At 43.5% G+C, this 27352-nt stretch overlaps 1 protein-coding gene across 3 annotated transcripts in view; it reads left to right on the forward strand.

Moving 5' to 3' along the window:
- Positions 1-27352, forward strand: part of plcb1 (phospholipase C beta 1) — an 834527-nt gene that overhangs the window by 457982 nt on the left and 349193 nt on the right. The window lies entirely within an intron of this gene.

The following is a 27352-nucleotide window of genomic DNA, read 5'->3' on the forward strand; positions in this document are numbered from 1 at the left end:
CAGTGAAGCAGACTGGGATTTAGGCTTCTAATCTGGTGTACATGACCACTATGCTACCATCTCAGCACTGAGTTCTAGTTGTTCTTGCTAACCTTTTAGGTTAGAAACAAGTAGATAACACTCTCTGCTTGAAATTAAGACATGTTTTCCTGTGAGTGGGTCTGGTAAGGTCACATATTAAATTTGAATCTCTAAGTATTGGCAAACTCACATAGCATAAAAATTGAAACGTTACTGTCACTATATCCTCTCCCAGGGCCCCCATCATCAGCATAAATATCACCTATCCCCAGTTATTTTCAGTTCTAACAAAGGGTCATTGGATTCGAAATGTTACCTCTACTACTCAGGTGCAGCCAGGCTAGCTGAATTTCTCTAGCACTTTCTATCTGTGTTTCAGATTTCCTGCATCCACAGTCCCTTGTTTTATTACACACTTCCAAATTGCCTTTTAAATGTTTGCACATCGATCCATTTTCCATGGTGAGCTTATCTACTACTTTGCAACATTAGTTAAAAATCACGCAACACCAGGTTTATTTGGAAGCACTAGCTTTCGGAGCGCTGCTCCTTCATCAGGTAGCTGTGGAACAGGATCATAAGACACAGAATTTATAACAAAAGATCACAGTGTCATGCAACTGAAATGATATATTGAACAAACCTAGATTGCTGTTAAGTCTTTCAGCTTTTAGAATGGGTTGCAGGTTTCAGTTCATTAATATGTGAATCCCAGAACTTCTTTTAAGTCACATTCTTGTGATAACTTAAGGTTTTATATAAAAAAAAGGTGACATCTCAGCTCAGACAATGCAGTAAAGGTGTGAGTTTGGAGTCCGACTGTATCCCAGACATCTTTGCAACATTAAACATTCATTGTGGGTGCTGGCCCATTGTTTACCAACATTTCCTATCATCGTTCCCATCCAATCTTCGCTGCCATTGTGACAAAGGGCACAATTAAATCTAACTTCACTCTGTGCGCAGGGGGACATGGGTAGCCCCTACTGATGGAAGCCTGGCTGTTACACCTCTACCTGTGCAGAATTTTAATGGTAACAGCCCTATCCTGGGTGAGTTCACCTACTTCAGCACCGAACATTGACCAAACCGCAATGTTTCTGAAAACAAAAAAAATGCTGGAGATCACAGCATCTGTGGAGAGAGACCAAGCTAATGTTTCCAGTCTGAACTCGAAACGTTAGCTTGCTTTCTCTCCATGGGCGCTGTCCGACCTGCTGTGATTCAGTACAGAGTCCAGCATCTGTAGTAATTTGCTCCTACATTGTGGAATCTTCCTGGTAGGTGTGCCTAATTTTCTTGAAAAGAAAAATTATTACAGGAATTTATTATCATATTTGCAGCATTGCTCTGATTCAACTGCACCTGTTATAATCATTACTTTGCCAGTTATTAGCTTTAGCTAATAAAATTGTGTTTGTCTCCCTTAATATCTGCCAAGCTGTTGAACTTCAGAAACTGATTTAAGTGCCACCCTTAAATTTCTTCCTGGATAATAAATTCACTGAGCTTTATTCTGCTTTTTCAAAGCTATATTTGAATTATACTTTCAGATTTTTTCTTCTCCTCTTTAAAATCAGAACGGTCCTTCCTTAGTGTCTAACCAGCTGAAAGTCTGGTGAAGGGCTTTTGCCCGAAACGTCGATTCTCCTGCTCCTCGGATGCTGCCTGACCTGCTATGCATTTCAGCAATATACTCTCAACTCTCCCACCCTGCCCCCTGTAAAAATGTCATCCTATATTCCCCATTCCTTCGCCTCCGCCGCATCTGCTCCCAGGAAGACCAATTCCAATACCGAACAACCCAGATAGCCTCCTTCTTCAAAGAGCACAATTTCCCCTCAGACGTGGTTGATGATGCTCTCTACCGCATCTTCTCCACTGCCCGCTCCTCCATCCTTGAATCCTGCCCCTCCAATTGCCACCAGGACAGAACCCCACTGGTCCTCACCTACCACCCCACCAACCTCCAGATTCATCGTATCATCCTTCGTCATTTCTGCCACCTCCAAACAGACCCCACCACCAAGGATCTATTTCCCTCCCCTCCCCTACCAGCATTCCAGAAAGACCACTCCCTCCGCGACTCCCTCGTCAGGTCCACACCCCCACCAACCCAACCTCCACTCCCGGCACCTTCCCCTGCAACCGGAAGAAATGCAAAACTTGCGCCCACACCTCCCCCCACACCTCCCTCCAAAACCCCAAGAGATCCTTCCATATCCGTCACAAATTCACCTGCACCTCCACACACATCATTTATTGCATCCGCTGCACCCGATGTGGCCTCCTCTATATTGGGGAGACAGGCCGCCTATTTGCAGAACGTTTCAGAGAACACCTCTGGGACACCCGCACCAACCAACCCAACCGCCCTGTGGTGGTGGAACACTAACTCCCCCTCCCACTCCGCCAAGGACATGCAGGTCCTTGGCCTCCTCCATCGCCAGACCATGGCAACACGACGGTTGAAGGAAGAGCACCTCATCTTCCACTTAGGAACTCTCCAACCACAAGGGATGAATACAGATTTCTCCAGCTTCCTCATTTCCCCTCCCCCCACCTTATCTCAGTCCCAACCCTCGGACTCAGCACCACCTTCTTGACCTGCAATCTTCTTCCCGACCTCTCCGCCCCCACCCCCACTCCGGCCTATCACCCTCACCTTAACCTCCTTCCACCTATCGCATTCCCAACACCCCTCCCCCAAGTCCCTCCTCCCTACCTTTTATCTTAGCCTACTTGACACACTTTCCTCATTCCTGAAGAAGGGCTTATGCCCCAAACGTCGATTCTCCTGCTCCTTGGATGCTGCCTGACCTGCTGCGCTTTTCCAGCAACACATTTTTCAGCTCTGATCTCCAGGATCTGCAGTCCTCACTTTCTCAGCTCTATAGTCTGGTTTAGAACACAGTGTTTGGACAAACTCAAACTGTCGAGAGTGGAAGATGGAAAATTAGTCAGGGGAGTAGTTGAGTGTGGATATGACAGAAGTGTGGGTGAAATTTACCACAGTGGGTAGGTTGTATCGAGAGGCTGGGAATGGTACTGTATTGGAGAAATTATTCATTTCCTACAACTGTTTTAATTCATTTAAAAGCAGAATGGTACAATTATCACTCAACTTCCAGTGCTTTAGTTTCTCACTCTGACACGTGTTTATTAACTATCATTTGTTCTCCAGTTTCAGTTTCACCCCCAGTTTGAAAACAAAAAAGATGCAGTCATTTGGATCATGGAGAAAGCATGTTCAGATCATGCTGAGTTTCAGCATCAGACTTGTCGTCTGCTATTTATTTAGCCATATGTTTGGTTTTTAAACTATTTTTAAAAGCAAAAACTGCAATATTGTCATTTTTCCAAACTCCTGTAATTACCTACAATTATGTAGATAGATGTGTTGATGAACCAAATTAATCATGATTAATTTTAATCATGTTTTTCATTGGAAATTGTTTAATTTTTTTACAATGACTCCATGAAATATTTAGTGTTTTATATGAAACTTATTTATACAATTAGACATAATTGTGAGCATCGCATGTTATCAATTATTTATAGTATTAGTTAAAAAGTAGCTTATTTTTGAACAAAACTGCTTATTCAACATAACAGGGGACAAGAGTGGATGAATAATTAATTCTGTTACATAATGATGTGGGTGAGAGCCACAGATTGAGTTATTGCTAAATGTGTTCGTGGGAACAGAGTGCCCGAAGGGAAACAAATCTATATATTTATGTACATGCTGAGTTATTTTTATTTCTGTGCGTTCTTGAGCACTGCCCACAGACTGCTATTAAATATAACACAGCTCCTTTAGCCTGGCATTCAATGCCTATCAAGGTGGCACTTCTGCACTCTGTGATTTTGGACACAATTGTCAGACACCTTGATTTTGTTTTTTGATTGGACAATCAGAATGGTTTCGGCAGAAGCAACTTTCGAAATGGAATTTAACCAGGGCAGTGATGAACCCTCTTTGAGCAGCTACCATGACTAATCCCACATCTCCCTGCCACGCAGTCAACAAGTAAGGCCATTGCTTTTTCAATGTTGATGCCCACCTCCTCTCCACACCACCACCCCACCCCGACCCCAACCCCCGCCACCATTGCTGCATTCCAATCTTGAGTATTTCGAACTCCAAATTTTCCTAACCCTCATCCCCAGTGAGCTCCGTTACCTTGCTCAGAATTGAGCACATAGTGCAAAGCACCAATTGCAATCCAGGTTCCCAGCTGCTTGGAATCCTCAAAGCCAACAGCCTGACAGGAGGCCATTGTACCTGTACTGGCTCTTTGTTAATGCAGCCATTGCTTGTTCCCACTCACTCCCTCTTGTAATCCTGCGTCTTTGTCATCCTAAGGTACCTAACCAACTCCCTGTCAACACTATTTGTGGAACCAGTTTCCATCACTTTTTCAGAAGATCGTGACAACTCAGGAGTGTATTAAAATGTTAGATTAATTAGCATTGTTAAATGCATAAACTTATAATTTTCATGGTTAAACAAAGACATATCCTGGTTAAACCACTCTCCCATTTCTTCTGATGGATTGTATATCACATCTCACTATATTAAATGTGTTCACATTAAACGCTTTTGATTTCTCAATGTTAAATGTAGCAGCTTGTCCTGATATAGTTATTTTTTATTAAATGTTGCTGTCATGTATTCATGGTTTTGTATTAGGTGTTAACAGCATCTCATTTGCCATGAATACTTCTGCCCTTAGTCACCAGAAGTAACAGAGATAATTTATAACAATACAATTTTGGATAGGATTGAGGAAGCACAAAATAAGCACCCAGAGAGACAAACCATTCAGAAAATAGTAACACAATCATAGAGCTGTATAGCATGAAAATAGACCCTTCAGTCCAACTCATCCAGACATCTTAAATAAATCTAGTCCCATTTGCAAGCCTGGCCCATATCCCTCTAAACTCTTCCTGTTCATGTCCCCATCCAGATGCCTTTTAAATGTTGTAATTGTACCAGCCTCCATCGCTTCCTCTGGCAGCTCAGTCCATACACGCACCACCCTCTGTGTGAAAACATTGCTCCTTAGGTCCCTTAAATCTTTCTCCTCTCACCCTAAACCTATGCCCTCTAGTTCTGGACTCCCCCACCCCAGGGAAAAGACCGTGCCTATTTACCCTATCCATGCCCCTCATTATTTTATAAACCTCTATAAGGTCACCCCTCAGCCTCCGACGCTGCAGGGAAAACAGCCCCAGCCTGTTCAGCTTCTCCCTGTAGCTCAGATCCTCCAACCCTGGCAACATCCTTGTAAATCTTTTCCGAACACTTTCAAGTTTCACAACATCTTTCCGACAGCAGGGAGACCAGAATTAGCAAGCAGTTTTGCAAAAGTGGCCTAATCGATTTATCACTCCAACTGGACCCACCTTGAGGCACGTGAGATGAGATGGACAGCCTGAGGAATTCATGAGATTTACCTAGTTGTTGAGAGTCTCGAGACTTGCATTACCAGGGCTTAAAGTTTGCATCAAAGTCTAACTGGGAGGTGATTTACTTGACAGTGCAGCTCATTGATCAGATATTCTGTCTGCCCCACCCCTCACTCTCAGTCAGGGATGACTCGGAGTCACAACCTGCTGGCTTCCAACTCCAAGGGTGGGATTTAATGGAGATGAGGACGTCTCAGTCAGTGGTTGAAGAGCCCTCTGTTTATGAGGACGTCTCCCAAATCATGTATCCATCAGGCCTTCAACTGGGCAGCAGTGATTTCACATACCTCCCTGCAAACAGCCCCAGCATCATGGCCACCCTCGGGATGGAGGCTCACGCCAGCCAATCCGAGGGCATCAGCGCTTACGTTGCTCAGTGACACCACACAGGAAGCGGTGGCTGCTGCCGGTATTGCACCCACAAGAAGCCAGGTGTCACTGAGGGATCTCTGCAGGCACTGGCGGAAGGGCAATCAGTGCAGAAGTAACGGGGTTGGGAAGAGGTGTGAACATTGAGGAAGGAAAGGGAAGGCCTGCCACTGAAAGGTCCATGTTCTCAATGCCGCGCCCCTTGATTGAGGACGTAGAGCCTTTGACCATAGGGTTCTGCTGGAAGCTTGCAGGGCTTCCCTGTTCAACTTCTGGGTGAATGAGGCTGTAAATGGGGCCACTAGTCAGAGGGCCCTCTGCCATGGATTTAATCAGAGGTGGGAAATCAGAGGATTCTCCATCATCCTGCTGCCCAGTTAAATATTCCCATCAGCAGCAAATGCACCCTGGGTGAGTGCGAAGGGTGCAGTGGACATCAAATTTTGGGTGAGGTCTTCAGTATAAAAATCATGGCTTTCCTTCCAGTGCAGCAACAAGGGAAAGCTGCTCTGTTGAAGGTAGGCCAATTTTCTGAGTGCAGTGTTGATCCAGGGCCTGTCTGCTGTCTCAGGTGAAATCCCACAGCAGCACCTTTGAGGAAGAAAAGGTGAGTGATCCCCCAGTGTTCTGGTCATTTTGATTCCTCAGTCAAGATGATCCAAAAAAAAGACCTGATCATTCTTATTATCGCTGTCAATGGGTGCAATTTGGGTGCAACTTGTTTGCCATATTACATTGCAACAGCAACCTTTTTGGAGAAAAGCCTTTGTACAAGAAAGCTTTCAATTCAGTAGTCACTTTACACATCGCATGAAAGAGAGGACTCTTCAGGAATTCTTAGTTGGGTGCAAATTGCTTTGGGATGTCTGGTGGTTGTGAAAGGCACTACATCAGTGCAAAGCTTTTCTTTCGTTTAGATTGTTTGGATGGCATTCTTGGCTAAACTTCAGTGGAAAATTCTTCAATTCTTTCCAAGTAACGCAGGCACCAAGGATGCACCAAGGAATGAATTAGCATACATTTCCTGTCTGCATTATTTTAACAGAACACTGCAAATTCACACTAAAAACTGAAAAACTGCAGATGCTGCAAATCAGAAACAAAAAGCAGTAATTGCTGGAAAAACTCAGCAGATCTGGCAGCATCTGTGAAGAGAAATCAGAGTTAATGTTTCCAGTCTGAGGAAGAGGTTACCAGACCTGAATCATTTACTTGGATTTCTCTTCACAGATGCTGCCAGACCTACTGAGCTTTTACTTGTAAATTTACAAACTTGTATAAGGGAGCACACTGACAGAAACAGCAGTCTGTGGTTTGCATTACATAGCTTTTTATGTTTTCTCATCAACCTGTTAACTCTGCAAATAGGTGGGATTTGAACCTGGGTTTCCTCGGCCAGAGGTAGGAACACTGCCCTTGTGCCCCAAGACCACCCTCTGCATTGGGTTTTAGTTATTTTACAACCTATGTGTTTATGGAACTGGTGGAGTTTGAACCTTGACCTCCTGGCTCAGAGGTAAGGACACTACCACTGCACCACAAGAGCCCTCATACATTGGCTCTGTTAATGACTGTTCTCTGTTGAGATGACCTTGAATGTTATGTTGTTGTGTCACCATAGTCTTACGTGACCATAGGGGCTGCTCTTTCATTAGGGAGAGAAACAACTGATAGTGGTTTCACCTGAGGGCCACCAGACCTCAGACGAGGGAAAAAGCTGAGAAGGAGAGCCCTTCATGGTAACCACGAACCGGTGATGGGAATTGAACCCACACTGCTCCGTAAACCAACAATCCAGCCAACTGAGCTAAAACAATTCCCTGACCTTGAATATCCCTTTTCCTAATGTCATTGGTTGTCACTTGCAGCTGATATTGAGAGCTGCATTACCAGTGATGGTAATGATTGCACATTCACCTGATTTAGCTGGGCTAAACCTGCCGGAGTATTTATTGAAAAGCACTTGGGTCCCAAATTAAATAAACCACAGAGTCAATGAGGCTGACATTCCTCGTCAATTATGTAGTCAATTCTTTTAAAAGTCAACCAGCTGCCTGGTCCTCTTTATAATATACACTGACCTAATGATTGATTCTCGATAAGCTTCCACTGACTGTGATACATCTGTCCTTGCTCAATGAGTTCATTACCATATGGCATGAAACACTCTGCACTGACAGCATGTTCGATGCTGGCTGCAAAGCAATCGGAAGACAGGGTCCTTTGTGTGCCTTTTACTTGCAATGGGATTTTTCTTCTTGAAATGGAGGCTGTTTATTTTTAGTTTGTGTCTGGACAGATCCTTTTAACCAATCAGACAAATGCTAATTTATGTGGAAGGTGACATTGTATAATGTAGCTATTTATAATCCACCTGTTCTGTTTTATCGTCTGGGTCTTGAACCCAGGTCTCCCAGCTCAGAGGTAAGGACACTACCGCTGCAGCACACATTGTGTACTGTTCAAGTTGGAGTTGGCCATAATCTGGCTCACCCATTCAAGAGAGCTGATTGGTGGTGATTGAATCTGAGGGTCACCACGCCTCAGGTGAGGGGAGAGGTCGAGAAGGAGATTTCGTCATGGCAACCACTGTTACCATCACTCTGCAAATTGCAAACCAGCCAACCAGCCGACTGAGCTAACCAACCCCCCATGTTGTTATTGAAGTGCATTTAGGGAAACCTCTCAGTTCAATTAATGTTTTATACAGAATTCTTATTAATATATGTGGAGCTCCAATGTATCAACTCACCGATTGATGATATGTGGAGAGTTCACTGTGTTGTTGAATTGCCAGTTTTAGGGATATTTCTGTGGGAAACTGCCAATAGAGGCGAGATACTTCCCTACAGGGACCATGTTGTTCCCTAAGTAGACTTGTATTGATAGATTCTGATTTAGTGCTGAATGACAAGGTCCACCAGGGACTTTCTCAACTCACCACAACACCAGGGACCCAGGTTCAATTCCAGCCTCAGGTGAATGTTTGTGTAGTATTTGAACATTCTCCCCGTGTCTGCGTGGATTTCCTCCGGATGCTCCGGTTTACTCCCACTGTGCAAAGATGTGCAGGTTAGGGTGCATTGGCCATGCCAAATTACCCCATACTGTCCAAGGATGTGCAGGTTAGGGTGGATTGGCCATGCCAAATTATCCCATACTGTCCAAGGATGTGCAGGTTAGGTGGATTGGCCATGGCAAATTACCCCATTCTGTCCAAGGATGTGCAGGTTAGGTGGATTGGCCATGCCAAATTACCCCATACTGTCCAAGGATGTGCAGGTTAGGGTGGATTGGCCATGCCAAATTACCCCATACTGTCCAAGGATGTGCAGGTCAGTTGGATTGGCCATGCCAAATTACCCCATACTGTCCAAGGATGTGCAGGTTAGCTGGGTTAGCCATGCTAAATAACCCTGCAGTGTCTAGGGATGTGCAGGTTAGCTGGGTTAGCCATGGGAAATGCAGGGTTACATGGATAGAGTAGGGGTGGGGTCTGGGTGGGATGCTGTTCAGAGAGACGGTGTGGACTCAGTGGGCTGAATGGCCTGCTTCCACACTCTAGGATTCTGTGATTCTGTTCTATAATATGAATGATAAAATCTTGGATCAGGAGGCTCTTGTGATATTGTCCCCCCCTCTGGACCAAAAGGATTCAAGTTCCACCTGCCTTAGAGCTGTGTCTGAATAGATCAATTTTACGAACTATAATGAATCGGGATAGGAATATTTTCTTACAACAGTGTTATCCAACAGGAGAGTGGTTACAGTGACACCAGTTTAGTTGCATGCATGTATTAGGTTGAAAATGCCTCATTTATACTGAACATCATCCACAAAAATTGCAGAATAATATTAAAGTGTACATATGAATGACATGCAAAGTCAAATCACAACCCCCGCCCTTCTTGTTAAGTTTTTATTTTTAAATTAAACTATTGTTCTGATCAGAGTCAATATCAGAGTCAGGCGGCATCCGAGGAGCAGGACAATCGATGTTTCGGGCAAAAGCCCTTCATCAGGAAATGATGAAGGGCTTTTGCCCAAAACGTCGATTTCCCTGCTCCTCAGATACTGCAGGGCCTGCTTTGTTTTTTCAGCACCACTCTAATCTTGACTCTGATCTCCACCATCTGAAGTCCTCACTTTAGCCTATTTTTCTGATCAACCTGTTCAGAGATGTTGTTATCCACTTCTGGAGCAGGTGGGACTTGAACCCGGGTTTCTCGGTCCAGAGGTAGGGTTCATGTTATCCACGCCATTCTTACAAAGGATACCCAATTGTGATGTCTACAGTTTCCTGCGCTCTGCTGGCCAATAAATACTCAGACAGTGTGAGGTGGCAACAGAGCCACAAGGCTTTTCTCTCGCTTTTACTGGGAGAATAACATTAGAATGTTTGAACTATGGCATATAGAAGGTACTTCTGCTGATCGTGTGATTGAAGAGTGTACTTGGCATACTCCATTGTAAAAACTTGATGTTGCTCACTTACCTCGTGTGATGGAGGTGGGATCAGGGGCATCAGATTAGAAATGATTCACTGGAAATGAAGATTGAGCACATTTCCTCTCTTTTCAAAATATTGACAATCTGTCATCAAGGTGCTAAGACTTTCAAAGGCAGAATTTATTGAATTCTGACATTCAATTTCAAAAGGTCTGCATTTGTCCTTTTGTATGTCACCCATGAGTCAAAGGAGTATGTTGGGTGAATCAATTTTCCAGTCAATTTGCCCCAGTCTCCAGTAGTTTGAAGTAAGTTTATTCACGTCCTCTGCCCAATAAGAGATCTAATCAAATGTAATGAGAGAGACTGAAAGGCAACTGAAGTTTCAAATGGAATTGAAGGTGACTCACAGGGATATTCTGGTTTGGATTGTACAAAATGATTCAAATGATTGTCTCCAGAATACAACAAAACCCATTTTGTTCTTTAACTATTTCATAACACATTGAAGAAAATGTTTTTTCAGCTTAAATGATTCAGTCACCGGTTATGATACTTTATGAGGCTCAAATCCTCATTCATCTCACATAGGATTGGCAATTGGTTTCCACTTTCCTACCTGTTACTTGAAAGCTGTGCAGTGAATTTTGAGTTGCAGTCTCCTGAGAGGATATGTTTTTGAAAGTAAAGTGTTCAGTGTCAATGGAAAAAGGATTGCATGTGATGAATGATCTCAATCATGGCCAACGCCTCATCTCCCACCTGAAGATTAGTCATTGGAGTGGGATTCTGAGGAGCTGAGATCCCTGGTGAAATTGATTAGTGTGTGTCTTCTTGAGGAAGGGCTGTTGTGGGTAGTGTCGCTATGTTTGAGCTAGGAGCCCTGGGTTAAGTCCCACCTGCGCCAGGGATGTGGTCTAAAATCTCTGATCGGGTTGGTTCAGAAATATTTAGAAAAGAGGAGGAAAGGTGGCACGGCGGTTGTGTCCATACCTCTGATCAAGGAGACCTGGGTGCTAATTTCATCTGCTCTAGGTTTGTGTCATAACATTTGTGGTTTAACTTTAGCAAAAGTCCTTAACAAGTAATCCCACCATGGCAATTTGAACTCAGTGTTTTCAAAGAAAAAGAGAAGAGACATTTTTTTCTAAAAGAAGCATAAAAGGGTGAATAAGGGATGTAATATGTATGTGAGACTGGTGAACAGAACATTATTATACATGCATTTTGAACTAGAATGGTTGAATGTGATTACAATGATTTTCAAGCCAGCATCCTCATCTAATTCTGAATGGACTGACTTTGAGATAACAGCAGTCCTGTGCATTTAATACTTTGCTTTTGCTTATCAGATCTTCACAGTGGCTGCAACCAGCTCTGTGCATGTGAAAGGCAGTGAGATTGGTGTAATGGGAATCGTTAGCGTCCTCATTAAAGTCCAGTACAAAAGGGAGGTGAATGGAAGAAGTAGCTGCAAAATGGTGTTCATCTCCACTTGACTGTAAAAGTTAGAATAACTGTGCGTATTTTGAGCGTGAGCCATCAGATTTTACTTCCCAGTACTAAGCTCGCAGCTGGAATTACAATTGGGCCTCTCATCCTGGAAGAGTTGAGATGAGAGAATTGTGTGTGGAGAGCTTCGTGTGTCTTTGTAGGAAGGAATTTCGGATTGAGAAAATGCTATTTACTCAATTCAATCTGCTCTTCCATTTAGATTTTGACTTGATTGAGACTTCTCAGTCAAAACCTGCCCTTTGTATTGCCCCCACAGGAACCTGGCCTCTTCTGATATTGATTGGCCACACCTGCTGGTCATTTGCTCCATAAAATTGAGATATAATCCATAAAACTCCTCAGAATATTTAACAAGGAAGCAAGAAAGAATATTTAACGAGGGACTAAGTTGTTGCAGGAGTTATAAAGGGCCATTGTGTGAGAAGAGGGGCACAGGTTGGCACAGTAATTTAACTTCATTCTCAGTAAGGAGGCAATGGTCCCGGTCCATTCCAAAGCTGTGGAAGGGAACTTAACATCCCTACTGCAGCAATCCGATCACTCCCCAGTCTGTAAGCCCTGGATGGACTCAAATGAAATGTCCCATGGTTTCAAAGTCACTGAACTCCAAAAAGGATTGTACCTTTGAAAAGGCGCTATGGCACACACTGTGAGGTATAGCTGGAGGGGACAAAGAATAAGAGGGAATGAGTCAGTAAATTTACTGAGCAAAAAATGGATAGATAATGGTAGCCTGAGGTCTGTGGCTCAGTGATTGCATTGTCACATCTGACTCAGTGTCAGGGAGACACAGCAGGAGGGCTGCACTGTCATGGATGCAGAATTTCACCTTCTGTCCTCAGAATATGGGTGTAACAGATCTCCATTTTGAAATATTTGAAAGATGCAGAGGAGTTACTTCAAGGTGTCCAGGTTAATATTTACCCCTCAATTAACGTCACAAAGACAGGAAGTCTGGTCATCAATACTGCTGTTTGTGGGAATTTGCTGTGTGCAAATTGGCTATCCAGATTCCTCCATTTCAGCCATGACTGTTTCACAAAAATGACGAGCGGAATTTCCTTGTGACCTTTACACCAGCTACTTTTCCGTTCTTAGCTCCTTTAATAGCGGTGTATTCGATCCGGGATTTCCACCTCCAAGTCCTGTGCGCAGAGTCAGGATAATTCCTGGCTCTAACACCCCGACTTTTGAAATATGGCTGCCCCAAGATTGGGGTTTTGCCCTGGGGGAATGGGCTACTTTAGAAGTATGAGTGGGTGACCCTGAAGTGGGAACAGAGGAGGCCAGGAGTGGGAGTGAGTTGGGAAGAAAGGTCTACCTCCACTCACCCAATGCTGATTTGAACTTGCACAAAAAAAAAGCCTTTGTCTCTTGCTGCTTATAGCCTCACATCCCACGCTCCCCACAAACCCCACTTGTGCCATTACATGCCACCTCATACCTCGACCCCCTCTTCTCACACAATGGCCCTTTATAACTTCTGCAACAACTTCGATCCAACTCATACTCACCCACGTTCCCATCTCCCACCCTTTATCTTTCATCTGTCATTCCAACTCCTGGGCAGAGCTCGAAACTTGTGCAAAGATGAGAGGAAATAATTTCCCATAAATTAAAGTTCTACATGTCTACTGCAGACTTTATTACGTTGTAAAATACACTAACTCATAAAACAAAGCATTGTTTACTATGTATATATTCCTTTAATTACTTCATAACTTGTAAAGACAAACATTTTATTTAAGTGCTTAATTCCTTGTAGCAACAAGCCTTGGAATTCATTTGTCATTCCACTTCAAAGAGGCTACAACCACTTAGATCTGGCAATCAAACTGAAATGGCAGATCTCCCACTCTGATGGTTGTTAAATCAGCCATTCAACACCAATCCAACAAAGATAACCCTCTTTAACACTTGGGATCTCCCTATCAAGGTTTCTGACAGATCTTCCTGACACTTTTGACAGATTCTATTCGTATTTTTGATAAATTGTCTTGATAGTAGCTTAAATCGTTTGACACTTGTCCTTGACAAGTCTGTTGACAATTGCAGTGACATTGACAGTTCATGAATTTATGTACTTCCTACACACACATCCATGCCTACTTCAAAACCATTCAAGAGGTCACCTTGCCTTCCCCCTGAAGGGGTATCCCAAAGGTCACCTGACTTTCGCCAAAGGTGGTATGGCACAAACTCCAAAGGGGTATCTTATAGAAATGCAGAAAGTTCTGACATGTTCTTAGCCCAGTCTATCCTCCATCATCCCTATTGACACGCATGTAGAACAAGTTAACTTTTAGGATTTCCCTTGATCGCATAAGCAGTTTTGCTGTTTATGAACCAGCGTTTTCTGCAACAGTCAGAAGGCCAACAGTGAGGAACTTCTGTGGAAAATGTAATTTCCCCTTAAATGCCTGCATTGAAAACGATATATTGTGTGAAAATGAAATTCTCCTAATGTGCTTGAGTACAATCCTCATGCTGTTAACAGATCTGAACTGTGGAGATTGTTTGTTGATAATTTAACTTTACTGCAGGGGGAGTTATCATGAAAAAACAGTTCATAAAATGGAACTGCTTTCTGTGAGTGGATAACAACCTCTTTGGCAACATTTTCAAAAAAGTGGGACCAGACTATTATTGGGTCGTTTTTAAAGCAGACCGAATAAATTCAGACAGCCGCAGAGTCTGCTTTGGCACTTCAACCTTACAGCGAAGCATCCTTCAGAATAAGGTAGTTTGCAAGATAAATCAGCTGGTCAACATCATTATTAGATCCTAATGATGGTCATTTCGCTCCAAATAATGACGCAACACCAGAGAGAGCAGTGTAATATGTCTACTTTAAATGGGGAGCATTGCAGGTTCTTACCCCATTTAAGTCATTCTGTCAGAGGTGTAGTGCCTTTTTACAGCAAAACATTAAGAAGTTGTTGTTTTTTGTGAGGAAATAATATGTTTCATTTAAAAATAAGTTATGTGGATCCATTAGTGCAGATGCAGACGATTCATTTTTTGATTTTGAGAGAATTAACCATCAGTGAGCAGTAACAGTTGCTGAGAATTCACTTGGATTGGTTCATGAGCATTAAGAAATTGCACAGTAGTCATAGAGTCATAGAGATGTACGGCATGGAAACAGACCCTTCGGTCCAACCTGTCCATGCCGACCAGATATCCGAACCCAATCTAGACCCACCTGCCAGCACCCAGCCCATATCCCTCCAAACCCTTCCTATTCATATACCCATCCAAATGCCTCTTAAATGTTGCAATTGTACCAGCCTCCACCACTTCCTCTGGCAGCTCATTCCATATCTGTACCAACCTCTGTGTGAAAACATTGCCCCTTAGGTCTCTTTTATATCTTTCCCCTCTCACCCTAAATGCAGGTAAAGGGAAGGGAATATGGGAAGCCTTCAGAAATGAGATAACAAGAATCCAGAGAAAGTATATTCCTGTCAAGGTGAAAGGGAAGGCTGGTAGGTATAGGGAATGCTGGATGACTAAAGAAATTGAGGGTTTGGTTAAGAAAAAGAAGGAAGCATATGTCAGGTACAGACAGGATAGATCGAGTGAATCCTTCGAAGAGTATAAAGAAAGTAGGAGTTTATTTAAGAGGGAAATCAGGAGGGCAAAAAGGGGACATGAGATAGCTTTGGCAAATAGAATTAAGGAGAATCCAAAGGGTTTTTACAAATATATTAAGGACAAAAGGGTAACTAGAGAGAGAATAAGACCCCTCAAAGATCAGCAAGGCGGCCTTTGTGTGGAGCCACAGAAAATGGGGGAGATACTAAATGAATATTTTGCATCAGTATTTACTGTGGAAAAGGATATGGAAGATATAGACTACAGGGGAATAGAAGGTGACAGCTTGTAAAATGTCCAGATTACAGAGGAGGGAGTGCTGGATGTCTTGAAACGGTTAAAAGTGGATAAATCCCCAGGACCTGATCAGGTATACCTGAGAACTCTGTGGGAAGCTAGAGAAGTGATTGCTTGGCCTCTTGCTGAGATATTTGTATCATCGATAGTCACAGGTGAGGTGCCGGAAGACTGGAGGTTGGCAAACGTGGTGCCACTGTTGAAGAAGGGCGGTAAAGTCAAGCCAGGGAACTATAGACCGGTGAGCATGACCTCAGTGGTGGGCAAGGTGTTGGAGAGAATCCTGAGGGACAGGATGTACATGTATTTGGAAAGGCAAGGACTGATTCGAGATAGTCAACAGGGCTTTGTGCATGGGAAATCATGTCTCACAAACTTGATTGAGTTTTTTGAAGAAGTAACAAAGAAGATTGATGAGGGCAAAGTAGTAGATGTGATCTATATGGACTTCAGTAAGGCGTTCGACAAGGTTCCCCATGGGAGACTGATAAGCAAGGTTAGATCTCATGGAATACAGGGAGAACTAGCCATTTGGAGACGGGACTGGCTCAAAGGTAGAAGACAGAGGGTGGTGGTTGAGGGTTGTTTTTCAGACTGGAGGCCTGTGACCAGTGGAGTGCCACAAGGATCGGTGCTGGGCCCTTTACTTTTTGTCATTTACATAAATGATTTGGATGCGAGCATAAGAGGTACAGTTAGTAAGTTTGCAGATGACACCAAAATTGGACGTGTAGTGGACAGTGAAGAGGGTTACCTCAGATTACAACAGGATCTTGACCAGATGGGCCAATAGGCTGAGAAGTGGCAGATGGAGTTTAATTCAGATAAATGCAACGTGCATTTATGTACAGCATGGAAACAGACCCTTCGGTCCAACCTGTCCATGCCGACCAGATATCCCAACCCAATCTAGTCCCATCTGCCAGCACCCGGCCCATATCCCTCCAAACCTTTCCTATTCATATACCCATCCAAATGCCTCTTAAATGTTACAATTGTACCAGCCTCCACCACATCCTCTGGCAGCTCATTCCATACACGTACCACCCTCTGTGTGAAAAAGTTGCCCCTTAGGTCTCTTTTATATCTTTCCCCTCTCACGGTAAACTTATGCCCTCTAGTTCTGGACTCCCTGACCCCAGGGAAAAGACTTTGTCTATTTATCCTATCCATGCCCCTCATAATTTTGTAAACCTCCAAAAAGTCACCCCTCAGCCTCCAATGCTCCAGGAAAAACAGCCCCAGCCTGTTCAGCCTCTCCCTGTAGTTCAGATCCTCCAACCCTGGATTGTAAATCTTTTCTGAACCCTTTCAAGTTTCACAACATCTTTCCGATAGGAAAGAGACCAGAATTGCACACAATATTCCAACAGTGGCCTAACCAATGTCCTGTACAGCCGCAACATAACCTCCCAACTCCTGTACTCAATACTCTGACCAATAAAGGAAAGCATACCAAACGCCTTTTTCACAATCCTATCTACGTGCGACTCCACTTTCAAGGAGCTATGAACCTGCACTCCAAGGTCTCTTTGTTCAGCAACACTCCCTGGGACCTTACCATTAAGTGTATCAGTCCTGCTAAGATTTGCTTTCCCAAAATGCAGCACCTCGCATTTATCTGAATTAAACTCCATCTGCCACTTCTCAGCCCATTGGCCCATCTGGTCAAGATCCTGTTGTAATCTGAGGTAACCCTCTTCACTGTCCACCACACCTCCAATTTTGCTGTCGTCCGCAAACTTATTAACTGTACCTCTTATGCTCGCATCCAAATCATTTATGTTAATGACAAAACGTAGAGGGCCCAGCACCGATCCTTGTGGCACTCCACTGGTCACAGGCCTCCAGTCTGAAAAACAACCCTCCACCACCACCCTCTGTCTTCTACCTTTGAGCCAGTTCTGTATCCAAATGGCTCATCTAGACTCAAAACATTTGCTTACTCTCTCTCCGTGGATCCTGTGATTTCAAGCATTTTTTTGTTTTTAGTGAAGCAATTGCATATTTTGGTCTTCACGCATATCAAATTCCATTAAGCCATTAAAAACACAATACTGCAGATGCTGGCAATCTAATGCTCAGACAGAGAACACTGAAGAAACTCAGCAGGTCTGGCAGCATCGGCGGAGAAAGAGAAACAAAGTTAACGTTTCATTTCCAGTAGACCTGTCTTCAGAATAGTTTTGAAGAAGAGTCAAAACGGACTCGAACCGTTAGCTCTCCACAGATGCTGCCAGACCTGTTGAGTTTCTCCAGTGTCTTCTCTGTTTGTTCCGTTCACCCATTGCCCCCAGCTCAATCAAAGTTCCATTTTAAAAATACTCAAACCACATTTACAAATCCATCCGTGAACTCTCTTCCACTACAGCTTTCCACAGCCCTCATAGCTCTTCAAGAACTTTGTGCTGTGTGATTCATTTGACTCCCTGCTGTTTGCCATTGCCAGCAGTGCCTTCAGCTGCCTTGGTCCTAAACTCTGGAATTCCCTTCCTAAACCTCTCCACCTGTCTGCCTCTCACATGCCCTCCTTAAGGCACTCCTTAAAGCCTCCCTCTTTAATCAAATGTTTGGTTAACTGTCCTAACATCTTTTTTATGTGGCTTGGTGTTAAAGTTTGTTTGGCAATTGCGCCAGTGAAACATCTTGGGACGTTTTGCTTTGCCAACTATGCCACATCAATGCAAGTTGCTGTTGTGTCAAGATGCACCGATGATCTTTGGATGTTGTAAATGTCTTGTGTTTAGTCAAGGTAAAGTTGTGGTGCAGCCTCTCCCAACTGTAGGAGGCCTGAGCTTTGTTTATTGAAAGGTCAGAGAAAGTGAGGGCTGCAGATGCTGAAGATCAGAGAGATGAAAAGTGTTGCGCTGGAAAAGCACAGCAGCATCCGAGAGGCAGGGGAGTCAATGTTTCCGGCATAAGTCCTTCATCAGGAACTTGAAAGCGACCTTGACCTGGCCTCTCAGTTGAAGTTTCTCTTGAGGTCATTAGGAATGTAAAAGATCATAAAATTGGCTGCTGAGTCATCACCATCACTCTGTTGTGTGATTAGTGGTCCATGGGCTGTTGTTCAGTTAGACCTTCCATCAAACATTCATCCAGACACAAGGATGCCAAATTTCAAATGATCACAACAATGCAGGAGAAATGGGTGCCAATGGAATGGCAAGGTCAACTCTGATTGGCTGATGTGTTACCGTGGAAAGTGTCAGCTACCTTGTGGGACTTTGTCAGTGAACTGTCCTGAAATTTGCATAAAAATCAGCGATGAATTAGGTCATAAGACCATAAGGCACAGGAGCAGATATTAGGCCATTCAGCCCATCGAGCCTGCTCTGCCATTCAATCATCATTATTGAGTTTCTCAACCCCATTCTCTCACTTTCTGCCTGTAACCCTTGATCCCCTTGATACTCAAGAACCCATCTATCCCTGTCTTAAATATACTCAATGACCTGGCCTCCACAACCTTCTGTGGCAGTGAGTTCATTAGATTCCCCACTCTCTGCTGAAGAAGTTTCTCCTTATCTCCATTCTAAAAGGTCTTCCCTTTACTCTGAGGCTGTGTCCTCGGGTCCTAGTCTCTCTTATCAATGGGAACATCTCATCCACTCTGTCCAGGCCATTCAGTATTCCGTATGTTTCAATTAGATTCCCCCCTCATCTTTCTAAACTCCATCAAGAATAGACCCAGAGTCCTCAAATGTTCCTCATAGGTTAAGCTTTTCATTCCTGGGACTTCCTTTTCACACCATTCGTGTGAACCTCCTCTGAACAGACTCCAGGGCTAGTGCCTCCTTCCTGAGATATCAGGTCCAAAACTGCACACAATACTCCAAATGTGCTCTGACCTGAGCCTTACAGAGTCTCAGAAGTACACCCCCGCTTTTATATTCAAGTCCCCTCAAAATAAGTCCCATCATTGCATTTGCCTTCCTAACTACTGACTCAACCTGCAAGTTTACCTTGAGACAACCCTGGACTAAAACTCTCAAGTCTCTTTGCATTTGAGACTTCTGAATTTTCTCCCTATTTAGAAAATAATCAGGTGGGTAAATGATTTACGGTGCTTTATTTGTGTTTCCGCAATGTGGATAGGGTTAAAATCCCCCCTTCTGCGGTATTCTCTTTCTGGTCATCCCCTTAAAGACGATTCATATTGAATCAAACTGTGTTGTGTGCTACCTTGGGAACTATCACTGATTGTAAATCCTATCTCATGCTGTTAATCCATAACCAACACATCTTTCCCATCTTACACTGCACTTATTAAATGAAAGCTCACTTTGAGACTTTTACTGTGCGCACTTGAGGTAGCAGCTGAGGCCCCAAACTCGTACTGTGTATCCTAAGCCAACAATCCTTTATGGTCTACTCTCTTAACCATCTCCTCAGAAGATTTGAATTGTGTGTACTGGACGAGATACACGCTGTAGGTATTTCTCACCAACCTGTTCAGGCACATTTCCGGGGCAGGTGAGGCTTGAACCTAGACTTTCTGGGTCCAGAATGGTAGGGACAGTACCACTGCACCACAGGACACAGCAAACTCACTCTGAATGAACACATCTTCCTTTATCATCAAGCCCTGGTGTGGGATTCAAAATATGAACAAGGAACAAGGCTAGTCCATTCAGACCTTGGAGTGTACCCGACATGCAACTTAACTTCAATTCTACATTCCTGCATATCCCCGATAATCCTTCAGCCCCTTCATAATCAAGACTCAACCTCCCTCTCCCTTAAAGGTATTGAAAGAACCAGCCTCCCCTCCAGCATCCTGACTTGTAAATACATCACCATTCCTTCAGAGTCACTGGGTTAAGATCCAGGAATTCCCTCCCTCACCAGCATGCTGGGTGTACCTTTCACCAAGTGGACAGCAGCGGTTCAAGAAGGCAGCTCACCAACCACCTTCTCAAGGGCAGTTCGAGAAATGGGAATAAATACAGCCAGCAATGCCCACATCCCATGAATAAAACCTATTGCCTTATGAGGTAGGGATTTCCAAAATCCTAACACCCCCCCCCCCCGAAATAAAGATATTTTCTTTATCTCTGTTGTAAATGAGTGACCCCTTTGTTTTTAAACAGTGCTCCTAGTTCTAGGTTCTCCCACAAAGGGAACTATCCTTCCACTTCTCCTGGTAAGTCCCCACAGGACCTTATCTGTTTCAGGTAAGCCACCTCCGAATCTTCTAAACCTCCAGAGGATACTGGTCCAGGTTGTCCAGTCTTTCCGCGTAAGGCAATCTGCACACTCCAGTGTAAGTCTACACGTTCAACTCACTAGCATCTTCCCCAAAGTATGGTCACCAGGATTGTGCACTGTACTCCAGGTGCAATCTCACCAATGTGCTATACTGCAGAACTTGAAGCTTCTGACAGAGGCTGAATCAGTACCCACTGCATCGGTTAAATGCTTGGCCCATCTGCTGCAGTATACCCCAGGCTGATCATTTGGTCATGTCTTGGGCAAGGTTCACACGTTCATTAGTTTCACTAATGCCCTTCTGGGCAGGAAACCGCCATGATCTGGCCTACGTGTGACTCTAGTCCCAGAACAACGTGGTTGATTCTCAACTGCCTTCTGGGTAATTAGGGATGGGCAGCAACATCTAACCAGCAACATCTTCATCCTGTGAATGAATGAAAAAAAGTTTGCATTCACAAATTCTGTCACGCACCGCTGACCACTCACATCCCACCTTGTCTTTGGGCTCAGGTTTTCCCCATTGCTGCTGAGTGAAATCCAACATGAACTCTGGAAGCTCAGATCACTCGGAATTTGCTTAAAGGAGAAATTTCAGATTCCTTTCATTTGCAGTCCTCATTTTCTTGCTGCAGCTGCACACACACCTGTCACAAGATCCAGTTTGAGATGGTACGTAGTATAAATGGTTCTGTTGAAACTCTTGTAAAATGTCAAGGATTCAAATTGAAAGACCACAAAACTCTTTAAATATTATTGACAGTTTAATTAATCAGATTCCCCCTGAGCCAATAAGTGAAAATGGCAGGCCTCAATCTTAATCATAATAATGTCTCATTTTACCCTGTCATTGATCACAGTGTCACAAACCAGTGCTTGAATCTCCCTTCAGCACCATTTTTTTGTGTACTATTTCACAGGCAGTTTTAAAATTCCAGTCTATGCTATTTTAATGTGATTGAACTGTTTAATTCAAATGGCTTAAGGCTTGCATTAGAACAATATGTACAGAATTTAACCTGAGCACATTAGCTCAGCTGCTGAAAATAGTGCAAAGAGCGAGTGAAAGTTTTTAATCTATTAATTTAAATGAAATAGGATACATTGACTTTTTGCACGAACAGGTCTTTCAATCTAAAATGCCGGAAATCAGCAGAGAAATCCAAGTAACTTTTGTTTCGCACAGATTCTGTCTAACAACAAACTGGTGGTTGAATAATCTTGTTAATGCTTTTCTGGTATGTACCACAAATTTAATTTGCCGTTGACAGTTGTTCTCCCGTTCCTCTTCCTCCTCCTCCTGATGAAACACCCACCTCACAAAACAGTGACTGTCAGCATGTCATTCCCTTCCCTCCTGCTTGTCATGTTAAAAAGCTCCCAGGCTTGGAAGAATGTCTTGCAGCATCAGCGCAGGCATCAGACGAGACCCGTTAACCCTCTCGATTCATTGAGACCCTAGCTGTTCGATGACTTCTTTCCCCTCTGTACATAAGTATCGAGTGCACCTTCCATGTTCTTTAATGCCTTTTAGCTCACAAAAATCTTACAGCTGCAATTTATGACTGATCAAGGATCAATTGCCAGCGATAGATGAGATTTGTAATCTTCTGCCAACTCTTTGTCTGAAAATGTATTTCCTAGATTTAATTCCTGAAAGGCTGGGGTCTTGTTAGACTTAGTCTAATTGTTAGACTTAGTTCTAGAATCTCTCTACCCTGCCTGTTTCCCTTATTGTCTTGAAAACTTTAATTGAACCCTCTGTTAACCTTCTAAATTACAGAAAATACAACCCCAGTGTACATAATCTCTCCTCCTAAATTGGCCAAGTATCATATATGAGGCCACACTTCCTCCGAGGCCATTGTCTCCTTCAACCTGAAAGACGCTTGCTGTGAGTAACCCAGGAGAAAATTCAAAGGGGCGTGAAATAAAATGCGCTTTCTTCCTGATTGACTTTGAACACTCTTTATCTTCAAATGTACATAAAAGAGCTGTTTGTTCTGCTCTGCCGCATGGAGTGCAAATTACATCATAACCAGCCCTGGCCAAGATTCTGCAGCAAGGCAGAGAACACATGAGAGCAGTGTAGGTCACCCCAGTCGGCAGCCGAAAACGGAAACTCTGTGGTGTCAGATAGATTCCTCACCGCTGTCGGGATGGTAATAGGTTCTTTGCAAGAGCAATTTGAGTATTATGCAAACCAGGAATTTAAAGAACTGTTGTTATTTTACCTGTTCCATTACCACCTGCTGTTTTCTTGCACCTACAATCTCTTTTGTTACTTAATCGCTCCTACCTTCCTCTCCATAACCATCCTGCCCTTTTATTCTTTCCTCCTTCCTCTCTAACCCCTGACCAGTTGAACAGTTCCAAGAGGAGGTGATGGACCAGTGCCAGACTATTAATCCAGAAAGCCAAGTGATTGTCTGGGGACTCAGGATCAAGTCCTGCCGTGTAGAATTTTACATCAATAGATTTCTGGTATGAAGAGTCTAATGGTGACTGCAGAACCATTGTTGAGCAGGGGAAACCTCCTCTGGTTCATTAATGCCCTTTAGAGAGGGAAATCTGTCAACTTTACTTGGTCTGGCCCACATGCGCCTCCAGACTCTCAGTAATATGATTGACTCTTAGCTGCGCTCGGGGTCAGTTAGGGAAGGATAATAAACACTGGCCTCTCCAGTGAAACCCACATCCTATGAATGAATAAGAGGGTAAAAATAACCTTCTTTGAACCCTTGATTTAAAGGTTCTACCCTACATTAGCTTGGGGCCGTAATAGCATGCCTGTATAAATGGGAAGGTCACACAGGGACTGGGTTTGGGCTTCTTGACTGTGATTAGGACATATTCCTGGAGACTTTACTCACGGGACAGCCACCTCCAAATACACTAACTGGCTTACCTGCCTTCTGTTCTTCCCCTCCTGTCTCTAATATTGTTCATGAAGGTGAAACAAAATGGGACAAGAAAGAAGGGGAGAAAGAAATAAACCAAAGTCTGTTGAGCTTAGAAGAGAAGTTATTAACATTGACGAAGCCTGGCATCTTTCCCGCAGCTATAATTAATGTGTTTGTCACTGCAATGTTCCTATATTGTGCTGCAGAATGTGGTCACTCCGGTCTTGCTGCTGCAGAGTCTTGAACAGAGATTGTCATGATGTGATTCTACTGCAGGCCCGGGAACAGCAGACTGTGTCTTCACTGTTATACCGTTGAGGCATAGGTGTCATTCTATGAAGTGATTGTCGCTGCTAAGAAACAATTGTGGAATGTGGCACTTCCAGTTCACATTGATGGATTTATTTTGCTGTGGAATCACAGAGAGTAGCTCAGTATAGAAGGAGGCCATTTGGCCTGCCAAGTCCATGCTATCTCTTTTGATAAGCAGTCCAATCCCCTCAATACTTTCCTCATAATATCGCAGTTGTTGTTTCTACTCTTCTGTTCTGAATGCTACCCACCATTTCAGGCTTAATGCAGATTGCAGGCACTCATCACTGAAATAACTCCACAGAGGCTAGGATCCCATCACCCAGTCACCCTTTATTTGCACAGGCATAGTCCTTGACACTGATCCAGCTCCCTCAGAGCCAGCTCTCAGAGTGAACTGTACCTCTGACACTCCTGACTGGACCAGATTAACAGCCCCAATCTGGGAACTCAGATTCTGTAGGTTTCCCCCTTGCTGACCTTGTTACAATCACTATCATTATGTGAGCAAACATTCCCTTGTCACTCTCTGGTTCTTTTGCCAATCGTTTTAAACCACTTATTCAGTATGAGCGATTTTTACTTAATTTGTTTAATGGAGAAATTTCAGATTCCTTTCATAGGAGTCCTCATTTTCTTGCTGCAGCTGCATACACACCTGTGACAAGATCCAGTTCGAGATGATACACAGTAGAATTGGTAGTGTTGTTGCTTTGAAGATGACATTACTAGGGAAGAGCCTCCCTAATAGATCACAGGCTAATGGAATATTGGCCTTTATTACAAAGGGGTTGGAGGAAAAAGAATAAAGGAGCCTTAGTGCAACTGTACAAGGTGCTGGTGAGACCACCTCTGGAGTACTGTGAGCAGTTTCGGTCCCTTATTTCAGGAAAGATTTTATTTTATTGGAGGCAGTTCAGAGAAGGTTCACTAGGATGATCCCTGGCATTGATGGATTGTCTTAGGAGCAAAGTCTAAATGGATTGGGACTCCAGTCACTGGGTATGGAAGGTTTGAGTTACAAAGGAAGGCTGGATAGGCGAGGACATTTTTCAATGGAGAGCAGAAGAATGAGAGGTGATCTCATTGAAACATATCGGACTCGTAAGGAGCTTGACAAGGTCAGTGCTAAGAAGATGTTTTACCTCAAGGGAGAGTCTAGGACCAGAGGGCACAGTCTCAGAGTAAAGGGGAACCAATTTAAGACTGAGATGAGGAGGAATTTCTTCTCTGAGATGGTTGTGAGTCTTTGGAGCATCTTGTCACCAAGAGCTGCAGAGACAGGGTCATTGTGTATATTTCAGACTGAGATAGATAGATTATTGATCAGTCGGGGAATCGAGGGTTATATAGAAAGGGCAGGAAAGTGGACATAAGGAATGTTGGATCAGCCATGATCCTGTTGAATGGTGGAACAGACTCAAGGGCCGAATGGCCTACTCTTCCTCCTATATCTTATGATCTTCATATGGCCTACATGGATTTTGAAGGATATTATTAAGCTCGAGGGGTTTCAGAAAAAAAACATTTACCAGGATGTTGCTGAGTATGGAAAATTTGCTTTGTAAGGGAAGGCTGGATAGGCTGGGAGTTTTTTCAATGGAGCATAGGAGGTTGAGAGGTGACCTTATCGAAGTTTATAAGATCATGAGGAGTATAGATAAAGTTAATGGGAGAGATGGAGTTGTCTTTTCCCTTGGCAGGGTGATTTCAAGACTAGGGAGCACATTCTTGAGTTGAGTGGAGAGAGATTTAAAAAAGACAGTAGAGGCAATTTATTTACAAAGAGGATGGTTTGTGTGTGGAATGAACTTCCTGAGGAAATGGTGGACATGGGTACATTTACAATTTTTTAAAGACATTTGGATAAGTACATGAATAGGGAAGGTTTGGAGGGATGTGGGCCAGGAGCAGGCAGGTGGGACTAGTTTAGTTTGGGACTGTGGTTGACATGGACTGGTTGGACCGAAAGGTTTGTTTTCATGCTGAATGTATGACTATGATTCTATGAGGCTAAGTCAGTGACTTACCTCTGTTTGTGTCTGAAGAATAAGATCCCACAAGTAAGACATAAAAAGGAATTAGGAAGGAGCTGCTGATTGTGTGCTGTTGGGTCAAAGAGTGATGAACAGATTAAAATAGGAAATCTATTTTAAGCTGTACAACCATGTGCACATACAATGGGCCAAATTGCCTCCTTCTCTGCCTGTGCATCTGTGATCTATTGCATCTTCCATCAGGATTCTTGAAACAAACCATTGTCAGAAAATATTGGTATTTCAGGCCTGTGCGTTTCATTCTGATCATTCAAGCTGAAAATAAACAATTGTAGCAAAATAACGTCAGAACAACATGGGGATAGACAATTGCCAAAAATATTTTCTGCTCAGAATATAACTTTGATAAATGTTTCTGGCTTTAATGAAAGTGTTGGCAAACTAAGTAACCGACAGATGCATTAGCCAGTGACCATAAGATGTTTGAAATTCTTCTTGCATTAGATTTAGAATTTGTTATTTGGAGTGGTATAAATGGAACTCCTTTGATGCATTGATTTACTCTGAGCATTTCTGAAACTCATCATCTTCCTTGATTGGATCTTGCAGTGAAATTTTCTCTCATGTACACAGTGCCCGCCAGTAAATTCAACCTTATTTCCCCTGCCAGCTCTTTCCCCTCCTCTGCCAGGCATGCCAGGATTAATAATAATTTGCAAAGCCCGCACCCACCTGGTCATCTCACAGAGATGACAGCATAAGATACAGGAGCAGAATTAGACCATTCGGCCCGTCGAGTCTTCTCCACCATGGCTGATATGTTTCTCAACCCGTTTCCCTGCCTCCTTCCTGTATCCTTTCTTCCCCTATCTATCCATCTTAAATACACACGGTGGCCTCCACAGGTAAGTTTCACAGATTCACCACCCTCTGGCTGAAGAAATTTGTCCTGATCTCAGTTCGAAAGGGTTGTTCCTTCACTCTGAAGCTGTATCACCTGGTCCTAGTCTCTCCTTCCTCGTGGGAACATCGTCTCCAAATCCACTCCGTCCAGGCCTCTCGGTCTTCTGTAAGTTTCAATCAGATCCCTCCTCATCCTTCTGACTCCATGACGTACAGAACCAGAATCCTCAACTATTCTTCATAGACAAGCTCTTCATTCCCGGGATCATTCTTGTGAACCTCCTCTGGACCCCCTCCAAA

This window comes from Chiloscyllium punctatum, chromosome 11 (genome assembly GCF_047496795.1).
Source record: "Chiloscyllium punctatum isolate Juve2018m chromosome 11, sChiPun1.3, whole genome shotgun sequence".
NCBI classification, from domain to species: Eukaryota; Metazoa; Chordata; class Chondrichthyes; order Orectolobiformes; family Hemiscylliidae; genus Chiloscyllium; species Chiloscyllium punctatum.